The sequence below is a fragment of the Eriocheir sinensis genome, chromosome 29, assembly GCF_024679095.1.
Source record: "Eriocheir sinensis breed Jianghai 21 chromosome 29, ASM2467909v1, whole genome shotgun sequence".
Taxonomy (NCBI): domain Eukaryota; kingdom Metazoa; phylum Arthropoda; class Malacostraca; order Decapoda; family Varunidae; genus Eriocheir; species Eriocheir sinensis.
The window spans coordinates 8,832,924-8,850,423 of NC_066537.1; the positions used below are offsets into that span (position 1 = coordinate 8,832,924).

The window sequence follows — 17,500 nt, forward strand, 5'->3', positions numbered from 1 at the left end:
AGATAGATAGTGTTAAAGATATGAAGCTGTGAATGAGAGAGAGAGAGAGAGAGAGAGAGAGAGAGAGAGAGAGAGAGAGAGAGAGAGAGAGAGAGAGAGAGAGATATATATATATATATATATATATATATATATATATATATATATATATATATATATATATATATATATATATATACAGAGTTGAACAAAGACAGACAAACAGATTAACTAAGCAAAGACAGTGAATAAAAATAAATAAAATAAAGGTAAATAAATAAAATAAATAAAATAAAATAAAGGTAAATAAAGAAAATAAATAGATAAATAAAATAAATAAAAGATAAATATGCGGAAAAGTTGATAAATAAGGCAAGAGAGAGAGAGAGAGAGAGAGAGAGAGAGAGAGAGAGAGAGAGAGAGAGAGAGAGAGAGAGAGAGAGACGCAAAAGGAAGAGCCAAATAAGTTATGTAGTTCAAAGGGAAATGAGGAAGAATGAGATGATGGGGGAGGAGGAAGAGGAGGAAATGGAGACAGACAAGGAGAAGAGGAAGACTGGAGGAGGTTATAAGGTAAACAAGGAGATAAGAGGGAGGGAGGGAGGGAGGAAAAAAAGAGGGAGGAAGGAGGGGAGGGAAAAGATTTAAGCCTCTTGGACGGGTGAAAGAATGGGAGGAGGGGGAGGGGAAGAGGGGGGAAGAGGGGAAAGGAGGGGTAGAGAGGGGAGGAGAGGGGAAGAAGGAGAGGGAGGGAGAGGGGAGAAAGCCGTTGGAAGAGGAAGAGGGGAGAAGTGGGGACGGGGAAAGGAGATGATGAATTTGGAGGGAGGGGAAGAGAGGGGAAGAGGGAGAGGGGAAACAGCTGGGAGAGAGAGAGAGAGAGAGAGAGAGGGGAGAAGAAAGAAGGGGAAGAGAAGGTTATAAGGAGAGGAGGGGGAAGGAGAGGAAGAGGGACGGGAAGGGACGGGAATGGGGGAGGAATAAGAGGGGAGAGGGAGAGATTGGAAGGGGAGGAAGGGAGGGGAGGAAAAAAAGGGGGGGAGGGGGGAGGTAAGAGCCAGACTAAAGTTTTCGGATAGTTCAAATGAGAAAAGTAAGAGAGGGGAGAGGAGGAGGAGGAGGAGGAGGAGGGAGATGAAGGAGATGAGAAGATTGAGGAAGAGAAGGGTGTGTGTGTGCGTTTGTGTGTGCGTGTGTGGATGCAGAGGGGGTAAAGAGAGTAGAATGAAGAGGTGGAGGAGGAGGAGGAAAGGAGGAGGAGGAGGAGGAGGAGGAGGAGGAGGAGAAGAGGAGGAGGAGGAGGAGGAGGAATTGTGTGCGTGGGGTGAAGGAACTCAACAAAGTCACGCACGTGCACGCTGCTCACTCAAAAAATGTACACACACACACACACACACACACACACACACACACACACACAGGTCAGTATATTTTTCGGGAATATTTTTTTTCTCTTGCCTTTAAAGAATGGAAATAATATAGAAAAAAAGAGGAAAGGATAAGGTCTGAAAGGAAAGGAAGAAGGGGAGAAGAAGAAGAAAGAGAAGAAGAAGAAAAAGAAGTGAGGGAAGCAGTGGAGAAGAAAAGAAGAGGAAGAAGAAAAAGAAGAGGATGATGATGATGATGACGAAGATGAAGAACAAAAACAAGAGGAACAAGAACAACAACAATAACACCAAGAGAAAGAGATTGAGAAAAAAAACACGAGAACACACACACACACACACACACACACACACACACACACACACACACAGATGATGATAATGATGATGAAGATTATGAAGAAGAGCAAGAACAAGAACAAGAACAAAAACAAGAGAAAGAGATTGAGAAAAAAAACACGAGAACACACACACACACACACACACACACACACACACATTGTTTGCCCAGCTGCCTCTCACTCGGCTGGTTCGCGCTCTTGACTTCCGGAAGCGTGCCGCAAACACTGCCGCGCGGACTGTTACGAGTAAACAACGCGGCTAAGCACTGTAAACAAGGTCACGTGTGCTGCTATTTGTAAACAAGGTCACGTGTGCAGCTATATGTAAACAAGGTCAGGTGGGTAGTCATTAGTAAATACGTTCAACTGTGCTGGAATATGTAAACAGTGCCAGGTGATCGGTTAAATGTAAACAAGGTCAGGTAGGTCATATGTAAACAAGGTCACGTGTGCTGCCATTTGTAAACAAGGTCAGGTGGTTAGTCATTTGTAAATATGTTCATCTGTGTAGGAATATGTAAACAATGGCAGGTGATCGGTATATGTACACAAGGTCAGGTAGGTCATATGTAAACAAGGTCACGTGTGCTGCCATTTGTAAACAGGGTCAGGTGGTTAGTCATTAGTAAATACGTTCAACTGTGCAGGAATATGTAAACAATGGCAGGTGATCGGTAAACAAGGTCAGGTAGGTCATATGTAAACAAGGTCACGTGTGCTGCTATATGTAAACAAGGTCAGGTGGTTAGTCAATTGTAAATACGTTCAACTGTGCAGGAATATGTAAACATTGGCAGGTGATCGGTATATGTAAACAAGGTCAGGTAGGTCACGTAAACAAGGTCACGTGGTCAACTAGCTAACTTACTAACGAACAAACTAACTAATATGTTTTGACCCAGAAAAAAAAAATCATATATGCTTCCTCAGTAATGAAGGTTATTATCTGACAAAGTGAGGTCATTCTTTGTTGATTCATACCATAAGGTGCTGGCTATCATGTGTTTGAAGATACCCTAAACTTAACCTAACCTAACCTAACAAAACCCCAAACAGTTACTATAGGTCTTGACTCAGAAAATTCATATATGCTTCCTTACTAATGAGACTTTCCATACAACAAAGTGAGGTCATTCTTTGTTGATTCATACCATAAGCTGCTGGCTATCATGTGTTTGAAGATACCCTAAACTTAACCTAACCTAACCTAACAAAACCCCAAACAGTTACTATAGGTCTTGACTCAGAAAATTCATATATGCTTCCTAACTAACGAGACTTTCCATAATACAAAGTGAGGTCATTCTTTGTTGATTTATACCATAAGGTGCTGGCTATCATGTGTTTGAAGATACCCTAAACTTAACCTAACCTAACCTAACAAAACCCCAAACAGTTACTATAGGTCTTGACTCAGAAAATTCATATATGCTTCCTTACTAATGAGACTCTATACAACAAAGTGAGGTCATTCTTTGTTGATTTATACCATAAGGTGCTGGCTATCATGTGTTTGAAGATACCCTAAACTTAACCTAACCTAACCTAACAAAACCCCAAACAGTTACTATAGGTCTTGACTCAGAAAATTCATATATGCTTCCTTACTAATGAGACTTTCTATACAACAAAGTGAGGTCATTCTTTGTTGATTCATACCATAAGGTGCTGGCTATCATGTGTTTGAAGATACCCTAAACTTAACCTAACCTAACCTAACAAAACCCCAAACAGTTACTATAGGTCTTGACTCAGAAAATTCATATATGCTTCCTTACTAATGAGACTTTCTATACAACAAAGTGAGGTCATTCTTTGTTGATTTATACCATAAGGTGCTGGCTATCATGTGTTTGAAGATACCCTAAACTTAACCTAACCTAACCTAACAAAACCCCAAACAGTTACTATAGGTCTTGACTCAGAAAATTCATATATGCTTCCTTACTAATGAGACTTTCCATACAACAAAGTGAGGTCATTCTTTGTTGATTAATACCATAAGGTGCTGGCTATCATGTGTTTGAAGATACCCTAAACTTAACCTAACCTAACCTAACAAAACCCCAAACAGTTACTATAGGTCTTGACTCAGAAAATTCATATATGCTTCCTTACTAATGAGACTTTCTATACAACAAAGTGAGGTCATTCTTTGTTGATTTATACCATAAGGTGCTGGCTATCATGTGTTTGAAGATACCCTAAACTTAACCTAACCTAACCTAACAAAACCCCAAACAGTTACTATAGGTCTTGACTCAGAAAATTCATATATGCTTCCTTACTAATGAGACTTTCCATACAACAAAGTGAGGTCATTCTTTGTTGATTTATACCATAAGGTGCTGGCTATCATGTGTTTGAAGATACCCAAAACTTAACCTAACCTAACAAAATCACAAAAAGTTACCTTAAGTCTTGACTCAGAAAAATCATCTATTCTTCCTTACTAAATGAGACGTTCCATATAACACAGGTAACGAACTAAATGAAAACGGTGTCACGTGGTTAACTAAAACTAACGAATTGAATGTAAACAATGTCACGTGATCGTTAAGTGTAAATATTGAAGTGTAAACAAAAACTTGCTTCAGTGATTCAGGAAAAACGCGAAAGAAAATAATAATTAGTAAAAAAGAAAGAATGTGCATGAGAGCCAAGATTTTAGTGGTTTGAGAGAGAGAGAGAGAGAGAGAGAGAGAGAGAGAGAGAGAGAGAGAGAGAGAGAGAGAGAGAGAGAGAGAAACAATAACATCTCTCTCAAGCTGACTTGCAAAACACACACACACACACACACACCTGCTTAGAGAGAGAGAGAGAGAGAGAGAGAGAGAGAGAGAGAGAGAGAGAGAGAGAGAAACAGGATGGAGGAGGGGAGGGAGAGACTGTGGGGTGGATGGGTGGTGGTTAGAAGAGGAGGAGGAGGAGGAGGAGGAGGAAGAGGAGGAGGAGGAGGAGGAAGAGGAGGAGCGGACATTCTCAATTCACCGTTACCTCCCTCACCTCCCAGTCAGCCACCCAGTCAGTCAGTCAGTCAGTCAGTAGTTTTTTTGGGTGAGTAATTAAGTTAGTAAATGAATGCCAGTATAGAGTAGACAGTAAATTAATTTCTCAGTCAGTCAGTCACTTTATAAGCCAGTCAATCAGTCAGTCAGTAGTTTTTCTGGTAAGTAATTATGTTAGTAAAAGAATGTCAGTAGAGAGTCAGCCAAGTCGTAAATAGTTGATCAGTTTGGTAGTTAGTGAGTCAGTCAGGAAACCAGTCAGCCAGTCAGTAAGTCAATTTAAGTCTGATAGTAAGTCATTCAGTCAGTCATTCAGTAAGTTGTAGCAGTTGTTAGTCAGTTTGTAGGTCAGTTCACACACACACACACACACACACACACACACACACACACACACACACACACACCTGTACCACTCCCAAACTCACTCATTCAGTCATTAATAAACAAAATCCCTAGAGAAATAAAAACAGAAGGAAATAATGAAAGAAAAAAAATAAGAAAGACAAGAATGAGAAAAAAGAACAAGAAGAGAAAAAAGGAAAACATGAAAAAAGGAAGAAAAAAGGAAAAGAGTAGGTATAAGAAATTTGAAGATAACATTGAAGATCAGAAAATATTAAATACTACCCACCAAATTAGTAAAAATAAATAAATAAATAAATAAGTCATAGTACATACCATTAGTAAATCAGTGCAAAAAAATAGGTTAATGAAGACAACAAACTCACGAACAAACATTAAGAAAAAAAAATAAAAAATAAAAATACAATCAGCGACACTTCCTACAAAAAAAAAACAATAAGAAAAAAAATCACAAACAAACAAACAAACAATTATTGACCCAACAAAACAAGAAACAAGGAAGTCGACGATCAATCTACCATTCTCTCTCTCTCTTCTTTTCCTCCCTTTTCTTCCCTTCTCACTCTCCTCCCCTTCTCTCTAACTCCTTTTTCTTATCTTTCCCTTCATTTTCTCTCTCTCTCTCAACACACACACACACACACACACACACACACACACACACACACACACACAGATGAAGGACAAACAGACAGATAGACAGACAAAAAGACGGACACACCATACCTCTCTACACGACCGTTGACATTGAAGATAGGGAAAGGTTAAATAAAGAGAGAGAGAGAGAGAGAGAGAGAGAGAGAGAGAGAGAGAGAGAGAGAGAGAGAGAGAGAGAGAGAGGTTAACCACTTTTTCTCAGCCCCTCTCTCATACCTTTTACACCATTTTTTTGTTTGTTTTTGTGTTCAATTTATAGCAGAGATTGTCAGACACACCGGAAGACATTCTTGTAAAGGCCACGAGGAGGGGGGAGGGAGGAAGAGAGAGAGAGAGAGAGAGAGAGAGAGAGAGAGAGAGAGAGAGAGAGAGAGAGAGAGAGAGAGAGAGAAGGAAACGAGGGAAAGAAATAAAAAAAGAAACGCAACTGGGAAGAAAGTATGATAGGGATGAAGAGAAGTTTAATATATACGTATAGAAAGAAAGAAAATCATGTGAAAAGAAAGGAAAGGAAAGGAAAGGGAGAGATGGGAGAGAAAGAATAGAGGGAAAGGAAAAAAAATAAGTAAGAAATTGGAGATATATTGAAAGCATGAGAGAGAGAGAGAGAGAGAGAGAGAGAGAGAGAGAGAGAGAGAGAGAGAGAGAGAGAGAGAGAGAGAGAGAGAGTTAAAACAAGTACGCAGCAGACCAAAACAACAAGAAAATACCAGAAGCAGAGAGAGATATTTAAATGGATAAATAAAGATATGAGAGATAAATACAGATAAATAAACACGTAGACAAAACAAAATGACATCGAGATAACACCAAAATAACAGCAATACAAAAAAGAAAGAACGGCAAAGGGAGGAGGAGGAGGAAAAGTAAAAAAAGAACAAGGACAAGAAAAAAAGAGATAAAAACAAAGAGGAAAATTCAAAAAAGACGAAAGAGGTAGAAAATAGAAGACAAAAAGGGGAAGTAATATACGAAAAACTATACATAAGAAGAAAAAAGACGAGGAGGAAGAAATCAGTCACCAGAAAATAACTTAATAAAAAAGAGAACAAAATACCTACCAATACCCCCTTGACCCCCTAAAATCTTGTAAAAGTAAAATAATAATAATAATAAAAATAATCTTGTGTGGTTGGTAGCCCTGACCCTCGTCCCCCGCCAGCGCCGCCGCCGCCGCCGCCCTGTTGACAACTGTTGCCGTCAGGGCGGGCAGCCAATTTCCGGGCGGGGGAAAGACTTTAATTACAGGGGAGAGAGAGAGAGAGAGAGAGAGAGAGAGAGAGAGAGAGAGAGAGAGAGAGAGAGAGAGAGAGAATCAAAAGGTCAGTCTGAAAAGCAGCAGCAGCAGTAGTAGTAGTAGTAGTATAAAGTAGTAGTAGTAGTAGTAGTAGTAGTAGAAGTACAAGTAGAAGAGAAAAAAAAAAAAAAAAAGAATAAACGATAGATATGGAAGTTTGTAAATAAAAGAAAAGAAGAAAGATAGAAGAAGAAAACTAAGAAAAAAATATTGGAACGTTCGTAGCGCACAATACTAATACTAATACTAATACTAATAATAATAATAATAATAATAACAATAATAACACCAATAATTACCTATGGGTGATGTAAGGTGAAAGGTGCGACTCCCAACGTGGCAACTGTGTGGGAGGAAAAGAGAAAACTATTAATATTACGTAATTACAATAAAATCATAGAAATTAATGAAAGTAATGGAAAGACTAATATTACGTGGTGAGTTTAGGTTTGAAAGTAGTGGTAACAGAAGTAGTAGTAGTAGTAGTAGTAGTAGTAGTAGTAGTATTTTTTATAGTAGTAGTAGTAGTAGTATTTTTTTATAGTAGTAGTAGTAGTAGTAGTAGTAGTAGTAGTAGTAGTAGTAGTAGTAGTAGTAGTAGTAGTAGTAGTGGTGGTGGTGGTGGTAGAAGTAGTAGTAGTAGTAACAGCAACATCAACATCAACACTACCACCACGAAGAAGTAGAAGTAGAAGAAAAAGAAGAGCAGAGAAGAAGAAAATGAACTATAGAAGAGGAAGAACAAGAAAAATAACAAGGAGAAACCGAAGTAAATAAAAAGAAAATGAAGACTAAAAACAGACAAACTAACAGGACGAGACAGACAGGCAAAACAATGGCGAGAAAGCTAAAGCAACCAACCACGACGACTCAAGAACTAAAAAAATAATAATAAAACGAAAGTGTAAAGACTGGTTGTAGTAGTCGTAGTAGTAGTCGTAGTAGTAGTAGTAGTAGTAGTAGTAGTGTGTATTTTGCTATAACAACAACAATAATGATGATGATGATAATAAGATGAGTAATGATAATAATAATAATAATAAGAAGAAGAAGAAGAAGAAAAAAAGATATACTAAGAAGATATGAAACGTGAGCTTAGAGGAGGAGGAGGAGGAGGAGGGGAGAAGAAAAGGCTACTGTTACGCTGTACTCTCTCTCTCGAGCGTGACGTGGATAACTTTCTTTCACGAAGCGAAGTCTCCAAGGAGAGAGAGAGAGAGAGAGAGAGAGAGAGAGAGAGAGAGAGAGAGAGAGAGAGAGAGAGAGAGAGAGAGAGAGAGTAATAACATAAATAATAATAATAATAATAATAATAATGTGAAAGTAACAACAAAAACATAAACAACAGCTGACAGACTAAGTGACTGACTGACTGATTAACTGCCTGACTGCCTGACTGACTGAGTGATTAACCGACTGACTGACTGATTAACTTACTGACTGACTGAGGGATTAACTGACTGACTGATTGAGGGATTAACTGACTGACTGGCTGACTGATTAACTGATTGACTGGCTGACTGAGGGATTAACTGCCTGACTGACTGACTGACTGAGTGATTAACTGACTGACTGGCTGACTGATTAACTGATTGACTGACTGACTGACTGAGGGATTAACTGACTGACTGGCTGACTGATTAACTGATTGACTGGCTGACTGACTGACTGAGGGATTAACTGCCTGACTGACTGAGTGATTAACTGACTGAGGGATTAACTGACTGACTGGCTGACTGATTAACTGACTGACTGACTGATTAACTGACTGACTGGATGACTGATTAACTGACTGACTGGCTGACTGAGGGATTAACTGACTGACTGGCTGACTGATTAACTGACTGACTGACTGATTAACTGACTGACTGACTGAGGGATTAACTGACTGACTGGCTGACTGAGGGATTAACTGACTGACTGGCTGACTGATTAACTGACTGACTGACTGACTGATTAACTGACTGACTGGCTGACTGAGGGATTAACTGACTGACTGACTGACTGAGGGATTAACTGACTGACTGGCTGACTGACTGACTGAGGGATTAACTGACTGACTGGCTGACTGACTGAGGGATTAACTGACTGACTGGCTGACTGAGGGATTAACTGACTGACTGACTGAGGGATTAACTGACTGACTGGCTGACTGATTAACTGACTAACTGACTGAGGGATTAACTGACTGATTAACTGACTGACTAATTGAATGACTGACTTACTTACTGATTACCTGACTGCCCGATTGACTGACTAATTAACTGACTGACCGCCTGGCTATCTAACTGACTGACTGGCTGACTGATTGACTGACTGACTGATTGATTAACTAACTGACTAACTGCCTGACCAACTGACTGATTGACTGACTGACTAACTAACTAACTGACTGACTGACCGCCTGACTGACAAACTGCCTGCCTACCTGCCTTTTTAACTTACTGACTGAATGAATAACTAACTGACAAACCGACTGATTGACTGACTGGCTGACTGACTATAACTGATTTCACACATCGTCAAGAATTACGTCACAATAGCGGAAGGTCACGTGACAACTCTTACGAATGCGAATAACAATACACAAGACGATGGATTTGAAGACCGTGACGACAGCAAGTAAAAAAATCTGCAAAGGAATGGAAAAAAAAAAACTCGAAATGACGAAAGTAGGAGAAAAAAAGACAAAATATTTATAACTGTTTGCATAATCGGAATTTGAGCGAAGAAATAATAAAAATAAAATCGAAAATGGTGAGGAAAATAATGGAGAAAAGTTAAGAAATAAGAGAAAAAAGTTTAGAAATTAGAGAGAAGTTAAAAAATCAGAAAAGTTAATAAAATAATAAAATAAATAGATAAAGTTGAGAAATAATAAGAAAAAAGTTAAGAAAAGAGAAAAGTCGAAAAATAATAGAAAAAGAAAGATAATTAGAAAACGAACGAAAGAATTAAAAACAAGAATAAAACGAGAAAAAAATCATTACTGAGCAAAGGAATGAAAGAAAATCGAAAGAGTAAAGAAAATATGATAAATAAGAAAAAAAGGAAAAAAAAATAGTTTGAGTAAATGTGATATGAACGAAGGAATGACAAAAAAAAGTAAAAAACAAAACAATAAAAAAAAACATTACGGAGCGGTTTGTTTTGAATGGGACGACCCCTAGAGAGAGAGAGAGAGAGAGAGAGAGAGAGAGAGAGAGAGAGAGAGAGAGAGAGAGAGAGTCCTCATTTAAATTCGTCAATAAAAAGTGTCGGAATAAGATAAGAATGTTAATGAAGGTAAAAAGAAAAAAACGAAGAAAAAAAACAATATAGAAAATGTTAAATGAAAGTTGAATGACATTTTTATACTACTATGACTCTCTCTCTCTCTCTGTCCAATGTATCGCTCAATTTTCTCCCTCCTTCCTTCCCTTCATCTCTCTCTCTCTCTCTGTAGTAGTAGTAGTAGTAGTAGTAGTAGTAGTAGTAGTAGTAGAAGAAGAAGAAGAAGAAGAAGAAGTAGTAGTAGTAGTAGTAGTAGTAGTAGTAGAAGTAGTAGTAGTAGTAGTAGTAGTAGTAGTAGTAGTAGTAGTAGTAGTAGTAGTAGTAGTAGTAGTAGTAGTAGTAGCTGTAGTAGTAGAAAGGTTAGTTTTAATATGATTTTTGCTTCCGGGGTAGTTGATAAAATGTGGTAATCGTCAACTTTCATATAATTTTCACTTGTCTTTTCCTCTCGCGTGATGGAATGCAGCGGAGAGAAAGAGAGAAAAAAGAGAAAAAAGAAAAGAAGAAAAACAGGTCAGTGATAAATATGTCGTGGAATTATTAAAACTTACACGTTGCAAACACACACACACACACACACACACACACACACACACACACACACAAGGTGACCAATACAAACTTAGTAATACAGAGAGAGAGAAAATAGAAAGAGAAAAAATAAAGATTAATGATAAATATAAGTCGTGCAATTATTAAAACTTAAACGTCGCAAACACACACACACACACACACACACACACACACACACACACACACACACACACACACACACACGCACACACACACAAGGTGACCAAAACAAACTTACTAAAACAGACATCCTAAATACAACCGTCTCGTAAAAAAGCACAAACACACATACTCATACAAACAAGGTGAACAAAACAAACACACACACGTACACAAACACAAACAAGGTGGCTAAACAAACACAAATTGAATAAGATATGTCCTGGATTACTCACCCCTCTCCCCCTCCCCACGTTACAAACACACACAAACACAGACATGAAAACAAAACAAACATGAAAACAAGGAAAACGAAATGAAAACAAGACCAAAAACAACCTTACCTACCAAACCAAACAACCGCCCCGTTCAAAACACACAAACAAACAAACACACAGGTAAACAAAACACACATGAAAAAAAAAAAGAGAAAACCACCTTACCTACCAAACCAATTACTTACTTATTTCCACACACACACACACACACACACACGAACGAACAAACCAACCTAACCTTACCTCACATTACAACACAACAGCAACAACAACAACAATAGCAACAAAAACACACGCACAAAAACACCACTTAATACACCGTTAGACTTACAATGCACTTTCCACCTATAATTACCTCACTTTAACGTCATTTTCACTGTTATTTGACGAGGCACTACTTAGCATGGCGGAGGAAGCTTAGAGGAGAGAGGAGGAGGAGGCGGTAACGCGGTTTGGCCCAGGGCACGCATCCTTCATTTCATAACCTTGACTTTGCCTTCCCCTCCTCGCCTCCCCATGCTTGCTACCTGCCTGGGGATTGGGTGTAAGGTTCCCCCAACTCTTTAACTCTTACCTCATCCCCGCAAAGAGCAGCCACGCCCTCGGAAATGGGAAATAAAGGGGGAAAAGTGAGAGGGTGTGTGTTGAGGTCGAAGTCAGGGAAGGGGTTTGAACGCGAGGGGGCAGGATGGAGAATGGGTAGTCGTGGTGGAATCTGTGTGTATGTGTGTGTGTGTGTACGTATATGTGTGTGTGTGTGTGTGTGTGTGTGTGTGTGTGTGTAGGTCGGCCTTGCCCAATCTACCTACACACACACACACACACATACATGGGAAAGTCGGCAACCGCGCCCTGGCCTCTGGTACACACACACACACACACACACACATACACACACACACACACACACACACACACACACACACACACGAAGACTTGCATAATCTGAATTGCTCACAAGAATCCCTGTATATATATTTACGGACGCCAAAAATAAAACTTACATCGTCATAGGAAAAAAAAAAAGGAGGTGGAAGAGGAAGAGGAGGAGGAGGAGGAGGGAGGGAGAGATTGGCCGATAAGAGGATAAGGAAGAGAACGAAATGAAGGAGGAGGAAGGAAAGAAGAGGATGGTATTAAGAGGAGGAGGAGGAGAAGGATGGCATTAGGAGGAAAAGGAAGAAGAGGAGGAAGAGGAGGAGGAGGAAGAGGAGGATGGCATTAGGAGGAAAAGGAAGAAGAGGAGGAAGAGGAGGAGGAGGAGGAGGAGGGCTTAACTTTTTTACTTTCCTTCGTAATTATTTTCTCTTATATTTCTTAATTTCCGAAGTCATTATTATTATCATTATTATCATTTTGAGGAGGAGGAGGAGGAAGAGGAGGAGGAAAGAGGGTGAAAGGTGAACAGGAGGAAAAGAAGGAGGAGGAAGAAGAGATAAAAAAGAGAAGGGTGAAAGATGAAAAGATAGAAGAGAAGAGGAGGAGGAGAAGGAGGAGGAGGAAGAAGAGATAAAAAAGAGGGTGAAAGGTGAAAAGATGGAAGAGGAGAAGAGGAAGAGGAGGAGGAGAAGGAGGAGGAAGAAGAGATAAAAAAGAGGGTGAAAGGTGAAAAGATGGAAGAGGAGAAGGAAGAGGAGGAGGAGGAGGAGGAGGAGGAGGAGGGAGAAGAAAACGAACAAAAAACAGAAAATAAATAAGAGGTGAAAACATGAAGAAGAGGAAAGAAGGGTGAGAGGTGAACAGGTGGAAGCAGCAGGAGGAGGAGGAGGAGGAGGAGGAGGAGGAGGAAGGAAGAGGGGGGGAGGGGAGCGGCAGCAAGACAAGTTAGCCTCCCCAAGGTCACCTCTCTCTCTCCCCTGTGTGCGTGTGTGTGTGTGTGTGTGTGTGTGTGTGTTTATACGTACACGCAGCCTCTTTCTATGTACGGAATCAAGTGCTATTAAAAGAATCTGCAAGTCACTGCTAAAAATAAATAAACAAATAAATAAATAAATAAGTAAAGTTTGATTTTTTGAAGAACGAGTTTTCGCCTTCCTGAACAACATCGACAACAACATCATCATCATCATCATCATCATCAAATCCTTCACTATTTCCTTTAGCAAAATCTTATCATTTCTGTTTACGTTTCCTGATATTTTTTGTCCTACACGATTTTTGTTTCTTGTATTTTTCTATCCTTTGCATATTTTCATTTATATTCTTTATGTTCTTACTAATAATTCTTTTTTTTCTTTCCTTTTCTTTAGGTTGATTTTTTGAAGAACGATTTTCCGTCTTCCTGAATAACATCGACAACAACAAAATCATCATCATCATCATCAAATCCTTCACTATTTCCTTTAGCAAAATCTTATTATTATTTCTGTTTTACGTTTCCTGATATTTTTTGTCCTACACGATTTTTGTTTCTTGTATTTTCCTATCCTTTCCATTTATATTCTTTTACTAATGTTTTTTACTAATACCTCTACTCCTTTCTTTCATTTCTTTATTCTCTATTCCTTTCCTTTATTCATTTATTCTCTATTCCTTTCTTTTATTTAGTTTCTCATCTCTTCCGTTATTTCCATTACTTTCCTAACCTCTTCTTCTTTTCACTCATATTCCTTTTCACATATATTTACACAATCCTCTGTTCCTTTCCTTTTTTCCGTGTCCCATCTCTTCCTTTACTAACTTATTTATCCATTCATCTATTTCCTTATTTACTTATTCTTTTCCCCCTCCTTCACGTATCAAATCATTCCTTTCACCATTTATTTATTATTCCTCTTATTCATATATTCTCACTCGTTATTTATTCATGCATTTTATCAACTTCCTCCTTTATTTAGTTTCTTCCTTTTCCTTAACTTATCAAACCATTCTTCTGTTCACTCCTTTCCATATCTTTTTTTCTTCATTCATTAACAGAAAATGAGGAAGAATGAAAAGGAGGAATGAAAAGAAAGGAAGAATGAAAGGAAGGAAGAATGAAAGGGAAAAATGAAAAAAAATGAAAAAATGAAGAATGGAAGAATGAAAATAAGGAAAAATGAAGAATGAAAGGAAGGAAGAATGAAAGAAAGAATGAAAGGAAGAAAGAATGAAAGAAAGAATGAAGAAAGGAAGAATGAAAGGAAGGAAGAATGAAAGAATGAAAAAAGGGAAGAATGAAAGGAAGGAAGAATGAAAGAAAGAATGAAAGGAAGGAAGAATGAAAGAATGAAAAAAGGGAAGAATGAAAGGAAGAAAGAATGAAAAAGGAAGAATGAAAGGAAGGAAGAATGAAAGAAAGAATGAAAAAAGGGAAGAATGAAAGGAAGAATCAAAAGAAGAATGAACAAAGGAAGAATGAAAGGAAGAAAGAATAAAAGAGGAAGAATGAAAGAAGGGAAGAATGAGAGTGGAAGAATGAAAAGAATGAAAAAAGAAACGAAAAAACAAAAAAAAAAAAAGAAACTTGCAAAATACTTATAAAAACGGTTTCTACGTGTGTGTGTGTGTGTGTGTGTGTGTGTGTGTGTGTGTGTGTGTGTGTGTGTGTGTGTGTGCGAGGAAGAAGGATATAACGAGGTAAGAAGGGCAAAGGAGGATGCAATAGAAGGGGGGGAGGGAGGGAGGATAAGAGGGAAGGAAGAGGAGGAGGAAGAGGAAGAGGAAGGAGGGAGTGGAGAGGAGGAAGAGAGGGAGAAAGAGAGGAATACCCTTCTTCCTCTCCTTCTATTCTCTCCTCCTCTTTTTCTTCCTCTTTCTCCAGCCATACGATAAGAGAGAGAGAGAGAGAGAGAGAGAGAGAGAGAGAGAGAGAGAGAGAGAGAGAGAGAGAGAGAGAGAGAGAGAGAGAGGATGAGTTAAAGGACAGAGAACATTGAAAAGAAGTTACCGAGAGAGAGAGAGAGAGAGAGAGAGAGAGAGAGAGAGAGAGAGAGAGAGAGAGAGAGAGAGAGAGAGAGAGAGAGATAAAGGAAAGAGAACATTGAAAAGAAGAGAGAGAGAGAGAGAGAGAGAGAGAGAGAGAGAGAGAGAGAGAGAGAGAGAGAGAGAGAGAGAGAGAGAGAGAGAGAGAGGATGAGTTAAAGGACAGAGAACATTGAAAAGAAGTTACCGAGAGAGAGAGAGAGAGAGAGAGAGAGAGAGAGAGAGAGAGAGAGAGAGAGAGAGTGTACTTGCTCAGTCATCCGAGGACCGGCCGGTGACCAACTGAAAATGACGCAAGGAACACACACACACACACACACACACACACACACACACACACACACACACACACACAGTAGTAGTAGTAATAATAGCAATAGTAGTGATGGTAGTAGTAGTAGTAGTAGTTGTTATTGTTGTTATTATTATTATTTTTTATTATTATTGTTTTCTCTCCCCCTTGCATAGTGACCGGCTGACGTTCTCCCTTAAACACATACCTGGCTAGAAGCAGATCGTCAGCCACCTGCGGTCCTCCTCACTGACGCACTCTCTGAGGAAGAAAAACAAACAAACAAATAAACACACGGAAGATGTACACATACGGCGCTCATTAGAGACGCCTGTACACACACACACACACACACACACACACACACACACACACACACACACACACACACACACATGTAGGTATATATAATGAATGGGTTCTGATAAGAGTGTTTGGGGAAGTACTATAGGAAGAGAGAGAGAGAGAGAGAGAGAGAGAGAGAGAGAGAGAGAGAGAGAGAGAGAGAGAGAGAGAGAGAGAGAGAGAGAATAAAAGTAAAATAAGAGAAAGAAGGAAGAAAAATGAGATAGAGGAATGGAAGTAACAATAGACATACATAGAGAGAGAGAGAGAGAGAGAGAGAGAGAGAGAGAGAGAGAGAGAGAGAGAGAGAGAGAGAGAGAGAGAGAGAATCAGATTTGTACGTGTGTAGAAAGCAAGATAGCATTGTGAAAGTGACAAGATAATGACAGACAGACGGACGGACAGCGAGATAAACAGACACACATAAATACACAGAGACAAATAAAATATAAACACATAAAAAAATAAAGGAAAATATGATCATGTGTAAAAAAAAAATAAAGTTAAGGAAAATATGAGTAAAAAATGTAAAAAAAAAAGTTAGGAAAAATATGTCTAAAATAATGAAAAAAAATAATGAAAGTGAAGGAAAATAAGATGTGTAAAAAATGCAAAAAAAAAAAAAAATTAAGGAAAATATGATCTTGTGCAAAAAAGCAAAAAAGAAAAGTTAAGGAAAATAACAATGGTAAAAAATGTAAATAAATTCGTATATAAACAAAAAAATACAAGAGAACAGATCAAAAAAATATAAACACCTACTACAAGACACACACACACACACACACAAACACTAACAAACAAACACACAGAAAGATAAGCATACAAATTGACAGACAAACAAACAAGCACTGACCTCTTTCTAAACACACACACACACACACACACACACACACACACACACACACGCACATTAGTAGCAGGGCTGGATTCTTTCATATTGCCAGTCACAACAACTCTTCTCTTCTTCCTCCTCCTCCTCCTCCTCCTCGTCCTCGTCCACTTCGTCCTCTCCTTGAATTTGAAATGCTCTCACCACCACCATCACCATGACAACAACTACTAATATATGTACAACAACAACAACAACACTAACACAACACACACAACACAGAGAACACTAACACCACAGCACACACACACTATCACACACACACAACTTTCATTCATTCATTCAGTCAGTTAGTCAGTCAGTCAGTCAGTCTGCCATATGTTAAGTCAGTAAGCATTCATTAAGTTAGTCAATCAGTCAGTCAGTCAGTCATATATTACATCAGTCAGTAAACTATTAAATCAGTCAGTCAGTCACTCACTCACCCATACAGTCAGTCAGTCAGCTAGTCAGTCTCAATGAGCTATTTAGTCAGTCAGTACACCCCCTGTTAATAAGCCAGTCAAATAGCTAGTCACCCAATCAGTCAGTCAACCTCTTTTTTTAAAGGGGACAGGAAGAGAGAGAGAGAGAGAGAGAGAGAGAGAGAGAGAGAGAGAGAGAGAGAGAGAGAGAGAGAGAGAGAGAGAGAGAGAGAGAGAGAGAGAGAGAGAGAGAGGAACAGCTGGTACTAGGTATGTAGTTATGTAGTGGTAGTAGTAGTAGTAGTAGTAGTAGTAGTAGTAGTAGTAGTAGTAGTAGTAGTAGTAGCA

General features: G+C 38.8%; 1 protein-coding gene across 3 annotated transcripts in view; it reads right to left on the reverse strand.

Moving 5' to 3' along the window:
• LOC127004985 (protein FAM9A-like) overlaps window positions 1-17,500 on the reverse strand; it is an 86,222-nt gene that overhangs the window by 31,832 nt on the left and 36,890 nt on the right. Inside the window, exons 2-3 of one of the 3 annotated variants that reach the window (XM_050873389.1) lie at window positions 15,720-15,770; window positions 7,333-7,376 (exon numbers count right to left, since the gene is read on the reverse strand). The gene's annotated coding sequence lies outside the window, so the exon portion shown is untranslated. Of the gene's footprint in view, window positions 1-7,332; window positions 7,377-15,719; window positions 15,773-17,500 lie in introns of all 3 variants that reach the window. The other 2 variants (XM_050873390.1, XM_050873392.1) reach the window with 2 other exon arrangements.